Source organism: Mus caroli, unplaced genomic scaffold, assembly GCF_978045245.1.
Source record: "Mus caroli unplaced genomic scaffold, Mus_caroli_1 scaffold_4, whole genome shotgun sequence".
Classification (NCBI taxonomy): domain Eukaryota; kingdom Metazoa; phylum Chordata; class Mammalia; order Rodentia; family Muridae; genus Mus; species Mus caroli.
The window spans coordinates 83,676,122-83,694,779 of record NW_028227259.1 but is presented as its reverse complement, the minus strand read 5'-3'; the positions used below and the strand labels follow the sequence as shown (position 1 = coordinate 83,694,779).

The following is an 18,658-nucleotide window of genomic DNA, read 5'->3' as shown; positions in this document are numbered from 1 at the left end:
ATAAATGAAGGAGCTAGATCAGCTGGCTGTGTGCTCTCCATCCCTCTCACTGCTTGCTGTCTTTTATAAGGCTGGTGGACCTTCAAATTTCTTATGGCATTAGGTTTTACATGTGCCTTTTAATAATTTCTATTTTATATTGCCATTAAGCTCTCATTCCAAACAGTTCCCATTATTAATTAATATACAAGCTTTGCAGGATTTATTTTTGTAGCTGTTGCCTCACTAATGGTTTGATTTTCTTCTGAATTTCCGATGCCATTAAGCTGCCAAGGTCAATTAACCTCTTAAGAATAAACTGGCAATAGCAAGCAGGTTAAGAATAATAATCCTACCTCAAAGAAGCCCTCAGAACACTGACGTAGGAAGACAAAGCATGTTGCCCTAACTCAAACAGATCTTTCCAGGATAGCAGAGAATGGGCAATATGACAAGGGCTTCTGAGGCCCTCTCCTCTGTTCCAAGTGGAGTGTGCATGTTCTGGTGTGCCTCCTTGTCTCCTCCCCGGGAGTTCAGAGTGCTAGCTGAGATGGGATGGGATGCTTTGTCCAACCATATTGTTCTGCATAAAGGAGAGGGAGACATGGTTCATGGATGACATCCAGCCATACTTTCTTTGTAAAGAGTTAATGTGTGCAAGGGAGTGAACTGGGAGCACTTTGCTATCCTTTGGCCCTCTGTGCTCTGCTTCACCTTCTCTGTCCACATAGCATGTCACTAACTAGAACAAGTCTTGCTGCTGATTTCCAAGAGATCTGAAATCTCCAGCTTTTTTTTCCCAGATGAGTATGCAAGACTAATTTACGAGTGTGTAGTTGGAAACTACTTTTTTGGGCAACCTACATTTTCTATAACAATCTTAGCAATCTAAAAACAACAACAATAACAACAACAACAAAAACAAAAACCCAAACCAAGAAAGCCTGTTTGATTGTAATTTCCCAAATGTTTCAGAAAGGCAAAAGCAGTATTTAAAAATATATATATTTTTACTACTCATCCTTCAATCAAGAAACTGAACAAGAATCACTGTCTATTATGCAATGATTAGACTACTGAATTCTCTCCAGGTATGTACTAGGTTCCTGAACTGTACTTTAAATTGGTTTCCTTCATAAATGTAAATTACATTTTTATACACTCAAACTCCTTAATTCACACTTTTTTTTGTATTTTAAATGCATGGTTTTGCTCATTAATTGACAGTTACAATCCATGAGTATATTTGTCACCAAAACTGTAACAGATAAAGAATAGTTTTCTTTGAAAATAAATTACTAACTCTGCAGCAGTAAAATATAATAACAAAATAAGACCTGAAAAAGTCTGTCATTAATGTTAACGATCCCAGATTTAAATTCCATTTACACGAGTCACTTAATAGGTAGACATAGGCAATGCATTGATGATTAGTATTTCTTACTTCTCCAACATGTAAATTGTCAATAAAAATACAATTTCAAAATTTGGAACTTAGGTTGTACATACCATCTCACATGATGCTAGGCAACTAAAAAGTGACAAAAATCCTTTATAAATTCTTCAAACCATGTAGTAATACATTTTCTTCATTATTAATCTTCAGTACTAGGTTTCCAGGCTCACAGTAGTAGAAAGATAACCTGGAATACTAGAGTAAGGTGGCAAATATTCCTTTAATAACTACTTAGCTGACACTGGGCATGGCACTACTATGCATTAGAAGTCTGAGATTTTGTATCTAGGGGATACATCAAAAACATAAATTTTATAGAAACATTCAATAATGGCTGTGATTCCTTTACTACTTTAACTAAATGAAAGAATACACTTTTTTTTGGTTGTATAGTAGGTAAATGCTAACAGTACCAGCAGTCCTTCGTCTCCATATAGTGTAATGAGCTATTTCTATTCATAGAAGTTAGTTACAAATGATTGTTATATTAGAGAGAATATGTAACTACTGAAAAAGCAGGGAAGCTGAGAACTTTCTTAGATGATAGGGAAGTTCTAAATCTTAATGTAGATGCCTGTTTCGTGCTTGATTATTACTATCAAGAGCATTTAATAGTGGTGCCTATTATTTTATAGTAACGTTATCTCAATTTTAAAAAGGGAGGGCAAATCCTACAGGTAGTAAATGCAAGGGCTTTTTGGAAAGTCACACAATTAACTTTAATATGAACCAAGTATTATTAAGCGATTACAGAAAAAAAAAATCAATTTTGGTTTCAGTGATGGGTGGTATGAGAACGGTCTGCATATACTCAGATGTTTGAATGCTTGGTCCCCAGGTGGCTCTGTTGGGTGGAGCTAAGAGGTGTGGCCTTGGTAGAGGAAGTATGTCACTAGGCTGGTCTTTGAGCTTTCAAAGACACACCCCATTGCCAGTTCATTTTCTGTCCCCTGCTTGTGGATCAAGATGTGACCTTCCAACACACTATGCCAGCTGCCTCCCAGTTACCCCACTACAGAAGAGTCTGAGCTTTCTGCAACTATAAGCTAACTGTATCTTTATTCTACATGTTGTTTTGGTTATGGATTTTTAAATATAACAACAGAAAAATAACTAATACAGTCAGTAATAATTTTACTGAAATTTATTTTTTAATTTCCCCCTCAATTTTAATTGAAAATAGGTACTTTCCCAAGCAATATGTTTCCTCTCCCCTAACCCATCCAATATCCTTCCTACCTCCCATTTCATCCAAATCCACAACCTTTCTGTCTCTCATTACTATATTTTTAAACTGGGAAACTTGCTTGAAATGTAGCTACAGTTGTTCATGTTAAAATTCAGAATATCTACTGAGAGTACACCCACATTTTCTCAAGACAACAATGTATTCCTAAGTCCGAATATAAGCTCTTTTATTTGATCTCTTTAAAAGCATAGATCATGACAGTTTGTAGCACAAGCCTCACTAACCCTGCCATTCACTGACCAGCACCCTGTGCAGAAGAGACATTTCATTCTTTAAACTTGAACATCCTTTGGAATGGTAGAAGAAGCGATCTTGCAAATTAAATGTAATCTAAAATTATTTTTTCAAGGAAGATGATCATGAATAAAGTGCAGCGACAGTATAAGCTGCATTTGAGAAAGTTAATATAAAATCATCGAAAATCTTCTGTAAAATCATCTTTCCAGTAGAATTAAGTACCCTGAACAGCAAATACATAAGGCACAGAAATAAATGGTATACATCAAAATGCTAGTTGTTGATTTTGAATAAAACAGTATTGTGGTAGGATTGCAAGCTTGTACAACCACTCTGGAAATCAGTCTGGCGGTTCCTCAGAAAATTGGACATAGTACTACCGAAGGATCCTGCAATACCTCTCCTGGGCATATATCCAGAAGATGTACCAACAGGTAAGAAGGACACATGCTCCACTATGTTCATAGCAGCCTTATCTATAATAGCCAGAAGCTGGAAAGAACCCAGATGCCCCTCAACAGAGGAATGGATACAAAAACTGTGGTACATTTACACAATGGAGTACTACTCACCTATTAAAAAGAATGAATTTATAAAATTCCTAGGCAAATTGATGGACATGGAGGGCATCATCCTGAGTGAGGTAACCCAATCACAAAGGAACTCACACAATATGTACTCACTGATAAGTGGATATTAGCCCAGAAACTTAGGATACCCAAGATATAAGATACAATTTGCAAAACACATGAAACTCAAGAAGAACGAAGACCAAAGTGTGGACACTTTGCCCCTTCTTAGAATTGGGAACAAAACACCTATGGAAGGAGTTACAGAGACAAAGTTTGGAGCTGAGACAAAAGGATGGACCATCTAGAGACTGCCATATCTGGGGATTCATCCCATAATCAGCTTCCAAATACTGACACCATTGCATACACTAGCAAGATTTTGCTGAAAAGACCCAGATATAGCTGTCTCTTGTGAGACTATGCTGGGGCCTAGCAAACACAGAAGTGGATGCTCACAGTCAGCTATTGGATGGATCACAGGGCCCCCAATGGAGGAGCTAGAGAAAGTAACCAAGGAGCTAAAAGGATCCGCAACCCTATAGGTGGAACAACAATATGAACTAACCAGTACGGACATCAGTGGAAAGAGAGGCCCACTGGTCATGCAAACTTTATATGCCTTAGTACAGGGGTACACCAGGGCCAAGAAGTGGGAGTGGGAGGGTGGGGGAGTGGGTGGGGGAGCGTGTAGGGGACTTTTGGGATAGCATTGGAAATGTAAATGAAATAAATACCTAAAAAAAAAAAGAATTACTCATTAGGGGTATTATGGCTTTAGTAAAATGCAACAAATTCTATATTTATAAGGATTATTATTGCTGTAGGATATTCAGAAACTTGATTAAACCTAATACTACAAAAAAAAAAAAAACACACAGTATTGCTCGGCATTTAAGTTTGATGTCAGATGCAGTCATCCTCAGTCACATCTTGAGTAATAGCATCCAATGGCAAAGCATGGAAAAACAGCATCAGGACCACACTCTTAAACTAGCTCATTTCAGATGCCCTTCACATGAGGTTTTAGATGGGAAAAACTTCCTATCAATGGTCCGTGATGTCAGTAAGCATCCTCAATATTAGTCACAGTTGTTTCATGGCTATAAATCAGTGAGAGGACATACAACAGAGATTTTACCAATTAAGACCATAAAGGGCTTATTAAAGGGTAAGAAACTGAACACCAAACCAGCATAAGGTTCTAACACAAAGCAATACGAAACATGACAATAAAAAAGGATCCACAAAAGGACTCAAAAGATCCATGTATTATTATTAAAATGTGACAATGTACAAAATACAAAAACCTCAGGCATAAGCTTAGAACAAGATTTTTTTTTAAAAAAAAATAAAGGTAGATATGGATCCCCTCAATGCTACTCCTCAGGAGTTTGTCATTGAGCAGTATAAACTAAATGGGTAAGATGGGTTATTTACTAAGTCCATTTAATAATGTAAACAAACAGGCTGAAAGCCTCATTGCTTGAAGTACAGACGGACGTTCATTTAAATATGTTCTGTGGGTATTCCCTCAAGAACAGCACAACTATTGGATTAAAATCAAATACCATTTCACTACAGAATGAGAAACAAAGATGGACTCAATTACCTGAAGGGAAAACCAGCGGCTACAAGGAATCCCTCGCCTCTGTGAATGCTTCAGAAGAGCTAGCTGGAAGGGTTACTGCGCAGATATTCTACAATTATCACCAGCTGCTATACAAACAACATTGTATCGCTCGTTTACCTGGAGTGTCTGTCACATCTGTGCACAGCGGTCGCAGCTGTGACCCAAGTCAGACAATGAAAGTGTTCACACTTGAAAAAACAAGCCGTCTTATGTCGTCTCCTCACCATGCCTTAGGAATAAGGCAAGGATCTGAAGTCATAGTGAAGTGTACACCTTTAAGTTGTAGTTGGGCCAGGTTTGGTGTTTATTTTCCTATCAAATATATGTTTTATGGAGCCACAAGTGCTCATGAAATACAAAGGTAAAGCTATTTATAAAATTCACATTATTTAAGAACACTTATTTAAAAAAAAAAAAAAAACAAACTCAGAAGTAACCTTAGTGAAGCTAAAAGAAACTGAAATCTCACGTTTCACACACTTTAAATGTCACTTAGACTATTAAATATATTAATAAATTACTAGTATTTTAGTAAGGTCATGTGACTCCAATCAATCAAAGAAATGATACATTGAGTATGTGTTTATGTCACATCTACTGAGTTTTTAAAAAGCCCCCAGGGGAAGGGGGTGGACTCCTAAATACTACATTTGCTAGAGAAGGGGAAATTTAAATAAATCAAATCTTATCAGTGACACCCTAAACTCTCAGCACTTACATAGGATTATCCTGGTTGAATGATACATGTTAAGAGGAAGCGTTCACTCCATCTGTAATGTTATTTCAGCATGTGAGGATCTGGGGACTGCTACCAGGACACAGAGATTGCACAGGATGGCTATAGAGCTAGGAAGTGGTGACACCAAGCTTTCTAGGTAGGCATTCCATTGTCTGAAGACAGAACTCCTGCAGAAGAGTTTGGTATCAAACTACTCTCCCTAGCAGGAAGCAATGGTGATGTACTAATCCCATAACAATAGGACTCAGCTGAGCTAGTCATTACTTGTTGGTATTTGTATTCATGGATTCACTAATCTTCCACAGTGGCAATGAGACAAATATTATGTTTAATCATCCACATAATTTGAGAATTCAGTTATGAGAAAAAAAAAAAAACAAAATACACTTTGAGACATCTTGACAAATGAAGTGACAGGAATACTTCCTTCTTGTGATCTCAAGGAAGCATGATGTCACTTCAGCAATGCCTTCACCCACAGAGTCAGGATGCAACTTTCCCTGATGGCTGTCCTAAACATGACCTCGATAGCTGCTCAGAATCTTGTAGGGTTTTGTTTTTAATCCAATTACTTTGTAGTTATGACTTGGGATCCAAGTCATCAGTCCAAATTTTGTTTTTCTATGTGTATTTTTTTAAAATCACCAACAATCTTGTATAATGATACATCTTGCTGGAATTGTCTGAATGAGAATAACCAAAATCTCCAAAAGGATCCTATAATACATGGAATTCTGTGCAAGAAGTGAATGCCTATGTTCACCAACTTTCCAACTTTTGTTTTAAAAGTTCCTGATGATTCTTTAAAGGGAATTGCCACCAACCCTGAGGTCCTGGGATAATTACTTGGGCCCCCAAGGTTGAAGGACAGTACACACTCTCACAAGTTGTCCTCTCACTTTCATTCACATGCTATGGTACATAGTGTGTGGACATGTGGACATGCAAGTGAGCATGTGTACATGTGTGCGTGCACACACACACACACACACACACACACGATCACACAGTTAATATTTAAATAAGTAATCAAGAAATTATTTTTTTCTAAATGAGAAAAATGCCAATCTCAGGTTTTTAATTAAAATATTAGACTAACTTTTCCCAAAAGTCTCCATCAGGAGGCTGTATTTCACCATTTTAGGCTCTATGCAAATTCTCTTCTCAAGTCAATGACCTCAGATATCAGACCTTCACTCACCCTTGCATTACTTTGCTTCATATTCTCACCCTACCTTTTCTTATCTTTACTCTGTCAATAAAAGCCAAGATGCTCATGGATACAAAGGTTTTACAGAACCAGTTCTTGAACATAATTTACATCGATTTCCCCCATTTCGGTTCATGTTTTTATCAGTACAACATATGCATCATTCTCTTCTGCTCCTACGACATATCTTAAGACCAGAGGGGATAGTATAATTTTTACATTAAAATTGGGAAATCACATGGAAAATTATTCTACAGGTAAATTTAATGTATGTGTTGTAGATACCTTCAAACTACTTTGTATGCATTTATTTCTTGGCTTGGCCAAGTTTGCTTGGGAAGCTCTGATATTGATTGGTAATAAGGTCTTGACTTTGGTTCTTTGGCAGGGTGTATTTTAAGACTAATTTTAAGTTTCTAAAATATTTGCCATTAAGTCATTTTATGATTATTTTTTTCATAATCATCTTCCTCAGAACTGATATTTGTTTCTATGGTATTCAAGGAAATTCTTGTCAAAACGGCTGACTTGGTTTTTGTTCCCCACCAGGACAGTCAATGGGGACAAACACCAAAGAAAGATAACTGCTAGCCCTTTTGTGGGAAATAGGAAATGTTGACACCAGTGAGGGTGGCTGTAAGTGTATTTACAATATTGACATGAGATTGGCAGCTGCTCACATTCTGCCTGAAAGGTTTACTACTGGCAGGGACTCCCAGCAGCTGCTTGCTGGGAACGTGAGAAAACATTTGGACAGTTAGGGTAGCCTGATTCCCCCCCCCCCCCCCCGGAAAATCTGTTTGGCAAAACTTCCTGGCAGTTAATAAGATTATGTGAAAAAAAATCTTTTAATGTGTTCACATCTCTTCATAAAACTTATATTGCCAATATAGATAATATTTTCAAAATCTATGATTTACACAAATTTGATTGCTGAATAATGTTTCTTTATTAGATTGTACAAATGGAGACTGTATTACGAGGTAATATTAGTATTTTTAATGAAAGTACTCTTCATAGAGTAACTTTCCTTTTAAAGAAATGACAAATTCCTGGGGTGGGGTACATTTTTAATAGAAAACTGAGATGAAAACAGAGACCATGATCCCATACTTTGTGATAAATTTGAAGTCTTCATTAAGAAATCAATTTAACTATGTTGGGTTTTTTGAGAGCTCATTTGCAAGCATTAGTGACATTTCCAGGCATAGTTCAAGCCTCTTAACTTCGTCCTAAAAGAGTCATATGGTATAAGGCAGCACAAAGCCATTCATTCACTCCTGACCTCTGTGTAAGATTGTAAGACAACCACTACCCAGGGACAGGTCATTTGTATACTCAACTTTTATAATAATTTTCCGAGCATTTTCTTTCATTAATAGGAGGTCCCCTCTGACTCTAAATGCTTTTCCTCATTCACTTGCAAGTAAGTTGTGGCCTTGGTAGTGCCGCCCCTTATCTGAGGCAGAGCAATCTAACACGTATTGATTTATGACGGCTATGCAATTTACACACTCTGCAATTTTCCCGTGTGGATTATTCAAAAAACAGATTGGACATTAAACTTGGCATTCATTAGAGTAGCTTGCTCCAGTTTTATATTAATCCTGTATCATATCTGGAAAATTAATGAATTTCTAGTATAGGTAATTGTTTGGCAGATTTTAAAATATTTGAAAAACCGGAGTGACTCTTTAGAAATATTTGTGCTAAATCATTGGATGAAAGCCATTAACATTAGTAACTCGGGGTTACAGGAAGAATAAACACTACCATTATGTATGTATGTATTTATATTTGCATGTACACACACATATATACATACATAAGATATTATATATGTGAGCAATAAAGAATATAAATTTATAATAGTCCCATTTCAAATAAATATAGACAAAATTATAAGAATTATTTACTAGTAATAAGTGGTCTCTGGTAATATTTACAAATCAATAAATTACCCAATTGTCCCACATGCTATGATTGCTTATCTGTCAACAAAGGAGGTCCTAATATCTGATGATTAAAAAATATAATACATGAATAACTGACAGGTAAGAATAAGGGTAGCCTATAACTATGCCATCACAGAAACATTACATTTTCACAGTAATCTTTTAAGAAATGTTTTCCATTGCTTTTAAATTACTGATGATCTTTGAAGTTTTAATTATTGAGATTTGTCAATAATTAAGAAAATATAAAGCATTACTTTTCACAAATTACCTAGATTGTTACAATGACTAGATAGATATTTACTTACAAAATTAGATGGATAGATGATAGATCGATGACAGATAGACAGCGAGACATACATAAATACATACATACCTAAATACAGACAGATAAATAGATAATAAACTATACATAGATATATGGACAGTTATATGCATTTATTGATGTTAAATAAGTTGTTAAGTCACCAGACAAAAATGTGTATTTTTCATATAACCCAAAACAAATTAAAATTTACATAATTTTTTCATTTGTTCAAGTTGATGCTAAAAACAATAAAATAAAAAACCAACTGCTAAGCAAAAGGTGGCAACTCTGTTCATAGATCTACACCACTCATTCCATTGGTGACAAAGAAGCCCACTGTTGAAGCACTAATCACTGGGATCAACACTATGTTTCATTAATTTTATTTTTAGAATAAGAAATAAAGCTAGAGAAAGCACCCAAGGAGCTAAAGGGATCTGCAACCCTATAGGTGGAACAACAATATGAACTAACCAGTACCCCCAGAGCTCGTATCTCTAGCTGCATATGTAGCAGTAGATGGCCTAGTCGGCCATCACTGGGAAGAGAGGCCCCTTGGTCTTGCCAACTTTATATGCTCCAGTACAGGGGAATGCCAGGGCCAAGAAGTGGGAGTGGGTGGGTAGGGGAGTGAGGGGGAGGGTATAGGGAACTTTAGGGATAGCATTTGAAATTTGAAATGTAGATAAAGAAAATATCTAATAAAAAATGTGCAAAAAAAAAGAAAGAAAGAAATTAATTAAGTGTGTTGACAGAAGCACCGACCCTCACCTGAGGCACTGACAGAGCATAGGAGGCTCAGAGAAACAGAGTAGCAAGAACGTAGCATCACACAATGGAAATCCTTGGAAGAGTAGCCATGATGTCAACAGCCCCACAGTGAAATGTGCAAGTGTCAACTAGCACTGTTCATGTTTTGGTTGCCATATATGATAGCATACTCTAGAATGACAGAACTAAATCATCTCAAAAGAGAGAAAAAAAAGACCAGGAACAGCCTCCTGCTGGAAAGGTAGGCAAGACAAGCTACAGACTAAGACAATTAAGTTCCCTTGTCCTCGCCTGTATATCTCATAACTAAAAACTATGCGTTTAATACTGGCTTCTTCTTATCTTGAATATATAAAAGTATAGTTTGATTACTTCTACAGATTAATCGTCTTCCAATATTTATAGTTATTTAAAGGGTGGCAACTGTGATTGCTCAGTCACAAAACTACACAAATGTGACATGTGATTCAGTTATGGTGGGCTCTCATAAATCATTTGTAGTCACTTACTCTAAAATTGGACCTTTTATAGCCTTCCCTATTATTAAAACATATCAATCGCATAAACTTAATTTTCAACTCAGATATTGCTTTTGCTACCTGCCAAAGCACATAATGGGGCTTTTTTTAAAAACTAAATACGAGTAATTAATTTTTAACTATAGAAAGAAAAGACTCTGCAATTTAAAGACTTGATTTTTCTTATTATTTTTAATGTAGAAAATGGTTGCCCCGATGGTTATTATTTGGCGGAATGGATTGCAGAGGGGCTCCCTGGGCAGCTGCTGACATAATGACTGATTGTGTGCAGAGCAGTGAATGGGAATGATAAATTTTGAAAGGCTCTGGAATTTGTGAATCACAAAAGTAGCTACAGTTCTGAAAACCCAACCATTTGTTCTCAGCAACAAAAGAAGACTCAAAAGCTTTTGTTTAATGAAATGATTCCAAACCAGGATTCAGATGAATTAAGGGTTATCTCTACAAGCACAGTGGAGCAAGCCACTTGTGAGCCCAAGAGGAGGATCCCAAATGCAGACTGGTTAACATGGAATTAGTGCAATTAATCTGATTTTAACTCCTTCCAATACTATTATACTTCTCTGGTGATAATATCTTCACTTTTGAAAGCATTTGAAAGTAAGAAAATTTTAAGTAAGTTTTGTCTACATGGGTAAATTTGTTATTTTGAAACGTTCAATTATTAAAACGTTACTTAAATGAGTTTGTAGCAACATTACCCCTAAATAATTGAAGAAATAAAAAGCAATTATGCTCTAACTGGAATGTACACAAAGTACACAGTGCTAAGGGACCTTCTGATACCTCAGTTTCCTCACATCTAAAGGGGCAGTTTTTAAGCCTGCACAGCCAATCAGAGTAAGATTGCACACTAGATAAAAGCACAAGAACAGCAATAGGCCATCTACAGCAGGAGGTGTGAAGGAACTCTAACAGTGAGACCATTCCCATTCCAGAGGATACCTTAATGAAATCTCACCTTGGATTCCAAGGAGCAGGGAAACAACTATGGTACAAGATAAAAACTGATGTGAAGGTAAGAGTCTGTCTGTTCCAAAGCCCTCTTCTGAACTGATTTTTAACTAATCTTTATTCTGTCACTCTACTGAAGGGACAATGACTCACACACACACACACACACAAAACCAAACCAACCAAACAAACAAAAAACCCTAAAGATAAATGTTGGGGGGTGGCATTAGGAATCAGAACTCCTCACATTCGGATTAAAACTTAAAACTGGGGCCAAATTTTACCATTGCATTATAAACTTAATCTCTTAGAGTTTTTCATTTTTCTTATACTTTTCCAAAGTTTGTATAATAGTCCAACCTTTAGCCCCTTCTAAAGTACCTTTTCCTAGAACCAACCACAATTTACATAAGCATTGTTTTCCTCATGCATTAGATCATGAATATGATAGTTTTATTTATGAATTAATTCCAATTATCTGTACTATACTAAATGTTACAGAATTGTGATCCATCTCAAACATCTACCGGACTGTCTTCCTTTTTGTGATCCTACGACACAATTTCTACATAAAGAAATTAAAGTTAGGAATGATATAGTGTTGAGGACAAAGTATTGACTTTTATTGAATTAATAGGAACTATCACCTGTTCTGAGATCATGGCCCATTAAGATGCTAATGGAGACATGTCAGAAGCAGACAATATCAGCAGCGGGAATCATTCATGGAGCATGTGAAGTTCGACTGTGAAGTTCTTATTTATAAAAAAACAAAAACAAAAAACTTTTGGGGTCAGGAGTTCTTTGTTTGGCTTTGTTTTTGTTTATGCTTATGTTTATTCTTTTATCAAAGAATAAACATCAAAGTGTTGTTGAAGAGATCATAAACCTGAGTCAATGATCATGCCCATCAAGAAAAACAAAAACAAAAAACTGCTTCTCAAGAAATTAGAATTTCTGTTATGGATAGACACTAAATATTCCACGTTGTTCAAACTCATGCCAACGAAGGTGGCCTCCTAACTCATGATGCAGAGGCAGAAAAATTATTATGTTAATGAGATATCATACTTTTCCTTCTCAGGATTCCTACCATAGCACTCAGTCCCTATAAGCTACCATAGAGTTTCCATAATGTTCCCTGGGTCTTTCCACCCTTCTCTTTCCTGACTCAGAGAAGGAAAACTTCCCGTTTCTGTTTTTGTTTTCTTTGGGGAGTATGCTAGCCAGAACCTAAATATACTTTCTCTGGCACTTTGAGCTACCATAAATTCTCTAAACCTCGGGTGCATGCAATTTGGTCTCCTGTCTTTCATGTGTTTGACCTTTTTGCCTGCTTAACTCAAGTGAAATGGCTTTTTCCCCTTATTCTCTTCTTCCAGGTAGTTGCTGTGATTTACAGCTTGAGTGCCCTAGATGTTTTTAAATGCTATTAAAATTTTCTTTAATCTTCCATTTGAGTCTATCATTAAATTCTTGTACTAATTGTATTTAGAATGCCAAAATATGACCCAGAGTTCACTGGTATGATCTGGTGATCACAAAGGGACACTAAAACTTCAGGTAACCTAGGCAATTTTAATTCTGAATATAACGAAAGTACTACTATACTCCTAATTAGGCCCTTTAACATGATTATAATTAGAATTACGTCTACAAGCTGGGCATGGTGGCACACATCTATAATAGCACCCCTCAAGGAGGGTTTTGAGCTCTAAACCAGCCTGATCTATGTAGTAGACCAGGAGGAAGGAAGGAGGAAGGAAGGAAGGAAGGAAGGAAGGAAGGAAGGAAGGAAGGAAGGAAGGAAGGAAGGAAGGAAGGAAGGAAAGAGGGATGGAAATGAGGTTGGTGGGTTTCATTGTTCTAGTGGATTTAAATTCCTTTTCCACTTTCTTCTTCATCTTTAGATGATTTAGGAAGTTCTTCCAATGACAATACTCTTCACTTTGCTCAACATGCAAATCTTTCTCTACTTTTGCTACCACATGAATGATTATCCTGGCTTCCTTATGAAACATCAGAGAATCTCTAAAGTCATCCATGACTTCACTCATTAAGTTCCTTCAGCAGGCATTTAGTTTCTGGTTTTAGTTTACCTATTGCTGCTTTGCTGGATGCTACTACATCAGCAGTCGCAAATAATTTCTAGGTCCACATTCTGTTCAAACTCAGAATACATCAATTGCCTACTGAACATGTTCCAACAAGAGGAGTCTGTGACCTGAACATGGTAAATCCTATTCCCAGTGAAGGGTCTGAAACTCTGAGGGTGTGTCTTTCATTTCAGTACTAATCATATTTATAATAGCTCGGTAAATTATCTATTTTTGATAAGAATTGGAATTAGGAAACCTCTACTGACAATTACTCTCGTGGTTGAGGGAAAGCAATTGATACAACCATTCGATAAACAGGAAGACCACCACCCTTGTTTGTCATCATGTTGGCTAAACACAAGCAAACAATTGTTTTGCTTTTTTTGTTATATTTTATTTTTGAGTGTGTACAGCTGTGGGTTAACATGTGTGCCTGATACACATGTCTTCATATGTTCACAGACACAGCTTGAGTAAAATGTGCCTTCCATGTTTATGTCCAGCTATCTGCTTTGTACGTGGGTGATACACATTCCTTTCAGGTGCCTTCTGCCATAATGGCTCAGTTCCAATGCAGTTAAAGATTTGCATTGGTTTATACTCTTTTGGTCTCAAAGATTCTTCTAGTGTCATTTTTTCCAGGTTCTTCATGAAGAAACTCAGGCTTTCCAGCAAATTTTATATTTTTTTTAGTCCAAGCCCATTCCTGAACCAGTGGAACTATCCCTTGTTTGATGTCATGTCTTGATATCAATTGTTTGAGAGGCTCCTACAAAAACTCTTTTTGTAGACACACTGTTTTCTAGTGCATTGGCCAAACACATGTCCTTTTCAACTCTTTAATCCAAAACTTTAATTTGCTTTACACTTAATTAGCAACGGTATGTTACGCAGTCAACTTCTGCTACTAGCGATGAGAGCACTAATCTATCATATATTTTACATTTAGGTGACTTCACCATTTCATGGACACTGAAATGATCCTTCCTATATGTTAGTAGCCTCAGTATATATTTTTTACTTTCTCATTAAGCCTAAAACATTCACCCTTTTACTGTAAGAAAATATTTAATAGATCCCCTTTAATGGTACCCGAATTGTAAGCATGTTTATAATGGAAGCATCATTAAGTAAAATGAACTGGAATATAAGTGCAGCAGTCTCATCACCCTTGTTAGACGACCCAGAGGCTGGAATGTCCCTCCCTGGCAGGGAGCATATTTAGCACGGATATGCAGGACAGTGGGAAGAATCGGCTGCTAGGAAAGGCAGAGCATGCAACTGCCCTATGTTACAGAGATGGTGTACAACTTAAAATATATGAGGTGACCTCAAGAGATGGTTCTTTGTTTAAGAGAGATTCCTGTTTTTCACAGGACCCAAAGTGGGTCAAAGAACTCACTTCGTATGGCTCATAATGCCCTATAATTCCAGCATCAGGGAATCCTATATTTGTCCTGATCCCCTTAGGTACCAGCAGATAATAGAAGACACAGACACAAATATATACTAGTATGTAAAAATAAAAACAAATCTTAAAATAGAAAATGATTAAAATATATGAATTTTCATTTGTATTTTCAGAACATGTTTGAATACAGGTAGATGAAGAAAAAAAAGATTTAAAATGAACTAAAGAAAAAAAACCCATTGACTTTTCATGGAGAATGTCTGCAAACCCAAATTTGAGTCAGCCTTGGATAGCTGGTATGCCTGTTTCAGCAGATTTGTAAATTCAGTACCACTAAAATTTAAATGTATAAATTGTTTACATATTGTTACAGATTGTTGCATATTTTCAGATCATGATGACCATAGGCATATGAAGCCAGAAAACATAAATCTGTTTAGTAACAATTTTTAATGGAACTAGGAAGAGTTCACCTAGTTAACTCAAAGACTGGAATACTTTTAAAATCAATTGTGCCATCTAAATGTATAAGAGACCATATCAAACATGGGAAATGCTCATTGTTTATTAAGAGGATGGTTTCATGAATTAATCTGCTGTATGCTGATCTTCTACAAGTTTTGTCTTATTTATATTGTCGTAAGGATCAGAGGAGTATACTAATAGTAATGGTTTTCAAATCACGTGATTATGATATATATGTAGTACTCACCACAGTATAAATTTTAATTACACAGATGTAAATATAAAGTGATGAAACAGAATTAGAAATATAAATTATGAGTGCTGGTACTTTCAAAAAGTAAGTTTTAAGCATGGCTGGACATGTTTTATACAGTATTAAGCATCTGACTTCTGAAAACAAATCTATACATGTAGATTCTTAGAATGCTAATATATTTTAGAAATATAAGGGTCTTCATTTCCACATTAAGTTTCAAGCCAAGCTCATTGCTATTTATGCTTTGGGAACACACTGTGATTTGATGTGAAGGAAAGTTGGTTTTGTGGGAAAAGTAGACAAGGTAAATCCTGTAATTCTAATCCAGTATATCTCATCCTTACAGGGGATATACTTTAAATCCTGAAGCCATTTATATATCAAAATGTAAGACGCATCCACTCCCAAAGGCTGATCTACTCTTAACACATCTACTGAATTTCCAAACCTACTGGAAGGTACAGGAGAGTATCCCAGCTCCCCCAAGCCTGGATGTGCAGACGTTACCCTGAAAACGCAGTGAATCTGTCTTTGTTCCCAACTGCAATCTTTCAGCTCTCCTAGATATTTGTTCTGAGCGAGAAGTCAATCAGCTTTCCGTTTCATTTCCTGTGACTCTTAAACTGTCATGCTCTGGTTCTGAGCCTTCACGGCAGCTCTCCAGCACGGAGTCCCACTCAACACCCAGCTGACCACAGCAACAGGAGACAAAAACCAAAACAACAGCAGTGTTGTTCAGCTACCTTTGCCTATGGGTCAAATCAAAGACACTTACGCTTAGAATCAGGAGATCTACCAAAAGATTTAGCGATACATATAGGCCAAAGGGCAGTGCTGTCAAGTCTTTCCCGTTATCCTTATTTATCTCAAGATCCATTAGGTAGGATATAAACCAAAAAGAGCAGTTTCATAAGAATGCTAGTGACACATAAAATGTCTATGACTTACTAGTTTATTTAATTATAATAAGTTCAGCTATTTTATATTTGTTTTATATTTGGTATATAATCTTATTAATTATAAATAAAATTGGGTTTGAAAACTACAAAGCATCTTAGACTGAGATTCAGACAGATGTTAACATGGAGCAATGGCTGAAAAATTGCAAAATAAAATAGGTCTGTACACAAGGAAGTGAGAATATCTATAATCTCCATTTCCTGACTCAGCAGACATTGTGATACCTGTAATAAAAGGAATTCCACATGCTATCCTATGAAACACATTTCATTGAAAGCATGACACCTCTGGAACACTTATTTTACTTAGTGTTAAGGAAAGTAATGTAAACTCAACTTACACACTACCGATTATCATACTGTATCTAATTGCAGGTATGTTAAAATGTGAATAGAGTGTTGACCTTGGATTAGATAATTTATATGTTCTGGGCACTATGTATAAACTCTTAAATTAACTCCTTACTTTATTCTGCAAATATGGTAGGCGTTTTCCCAAGTCTAAAGTGGGAAACCTAGGAAAGGGGTGTAGATATTTGCTTTACATAACACAACAAGCAAGGTCAGGCTGGGATTTTAAATTAATAGTGGAGCTGGAATGATGACTCAGTTGATAAAACCCTTGACATAAATGATGGATAGGCATAAGAGCCATCTATAATCCCAGTGTGGGACGAGGAGGGGAAAGGAGCTTAAGGTGGAGACACTTGTCCCAGGACCAAGATGGTTAACCATAGTTCTAAACCTTAAGCTCAGGGCTCAGATACTGACTCAATATAAAGTATGGAGAGTAAATAAGAGAGAATTCAGAAATCAACCTTAGGCCTTCACATACAGGTCACCTGTGCCTGCACACATGTGGAAACATCACTTATACACACACACACACACACACACACACACACACAAACATACACACACTTCAGATAAGTGAATACCAGGTTGATTGCACCTTCAAAGCCTACTGCTTGCTAGATATGGTTTTATATCAATAGATATAGTATTAGGTCACTTTATTAAAAAGTGGGTTTAGAAACATTGGAATATATATCTATTCACTTTCATCTGTATTTTCAACCAATGCACCATAAATCAGAATATTTGCATCTGAAATTATTAATTTCTCACCAACAAATCTAGTTCTGATGTGGAACACATTGGAAAAGCACTTACTGATTCTATATCCAGAATAATTATAGACATAATAATAACTAAAATGAGTCATAAATCTGCACTGGGAGTGCCACAAATGTTTATATATTTCCATTTACAGGAAAAGAAATATTTTTAATAGCATTTGGGAGGCAAATAAATAAACTTTAACATTATTTATGTGAGTCCTCCGAAATTATGGAGCTTTTAGGTGTAAATTTTAAAAGCTCTACCTGACAATCATATTTAATTAAAAAATAACTACTCAGTAGTCCAGTCTCATGCAAGTCCCCATAAACATGCCAGGTAAGGTTAGGTAATATAAAAACAGGAAGGGAAATGCAACCATCCTGCCCACTCTGGAATCTGCACCCTTCCTTCTGCCAGTTAGCTCATGACTCTTTCGTCATCTTAGACAGTATTTGAGTTTGCCTTTCATTTCCTGGGAACTCTAGTAGGAATGTAATGTGTCTAAGAGTCTCACTCAGTAGCTCTGTTTCTACTCAAATTGGTTTATCTGAGCAAGTATTCTGTGTTTGATCACTAGCAGTACATGGGACTGGGACAGAGAAAATCAAGAAGACAATTAACAAAATAGTCTCTAAAAATTTCTCTTTACTTTATCCTTTTATGGCTTCAAATTGGACCTGTGATCTTAAGAGGAAATTACAAGTCAGAAGGTAAAGACAAGTCACTCAAGTATACATTTTGTTATAAT

The 18,658-nt window shown here is 36.3% G+C and overlaps 1 protein-coding gene across 31 annotated transcripts in view; it reads right to left on the bottom strand.

Annotated features, from left to right (window-relative positions):
* Adgrl3 (adhesion G protein-coupled receptor L3) overlaps nucleotides 1-18,658 on the bottom strand; it is a 778,447-nt gene that overhangs the window by 664,753 nt on the left and 95,036 nt on the right. The window contains exon 1 of one of the 31 annotated variants that reach the window (XM_085836786.1): nucleotides 5,103-5,183. The exons of the other annotated variants lie outside the window; for them this stretch is intronic. The gene's annotated coding sequence lies outside the window, so the exon portion shown is untranslated. Of the gene's footprint in view, nucleotides 1-5,102; nucleotides 5,184-18,658 lie in introns of those variants that run through there. 31 annotated transcript variants of the gene reach the window in all.